The sequence below is a fragment of the Colobus angolensis genome, unplaced genomic scaffold (genome assembly GCF_000951035.1).
Source record: "Colobus angolensis palliatus isolate OR3802 unplaced genomic scaffold, Cang.pa_1.0 Scaffold53, whole genome shotgun sequence".
In the NCBI taxonomy this organism is placed as follows: domain Eukaryota; kingdom Metazoa; phylum Chordata; class Mammalia; order Primates; family Cercopithecidae; genus Colobus; species Colobus angolensis.
In genome coordinates, this window is record NW_012118821.1 from 3,572,658 (window position 1) to 3,573,169 (window position 512).

Here is a 512-nt window from a genome sequence, read left to right on the forward strand (position 1 = left end):
CCTGGCTAACACGGTGAAACCCCGTCTCTACTAAAAATACAAAAAATTAGCCAAGCATGGTGGCGGGTGCCTGTAGTCCCAGCTACTCAGGAGGCTGAAGTAGGAGAATGGCGTGAACCCGGGAGGCAGAGCTTGCAGTGAGCCAAGATTGCGCCACTGCACTCCAGCCTGGGCGACAGAACGAGACTCCATCTCAAAAAAATAAAAATAAAAAATGTAGCATCTGTCCAGGCACGGTGGCTTACGCCAGTAATCCCAACATTTTGGGAGGCCTAGGCAGGCAGACCACCTGAGGTCAGGAGTTCGAGACCAGCGTGACCAAGATGGCGAGACTCCGTCTCCACTAAAAATACAAAAATTAGCTGGGTGTGGTGGTGGGTACCTGTAATCTCAACTATTCCAGAGGCTGAGGCAGGAGAATCACTCGGACCTGGGAGGCCGAGAATGCAATGAGTGGAGATCATGCCATTGCACTCCAGCCTGGGCGAGAGTGAGACTCTGTCTAAAAAAGA

The 512-nt window shown here is 51.8% G+C and overlaps 1 protein-coding gene across 1 annotated transcript in view; it reads right to left on the bottom strand.

Moving 5' to 3' along the window:
* KLF11 (Kruppel-like factor 11) overlaps nt 1–512 on the bottom strand; it is an 8,938-nt gene that overhangs the window by 2,595 nt on the left and 5,831 nt on the right. The gene's annotated exons all lie outside the window — the stretch shown is intronic.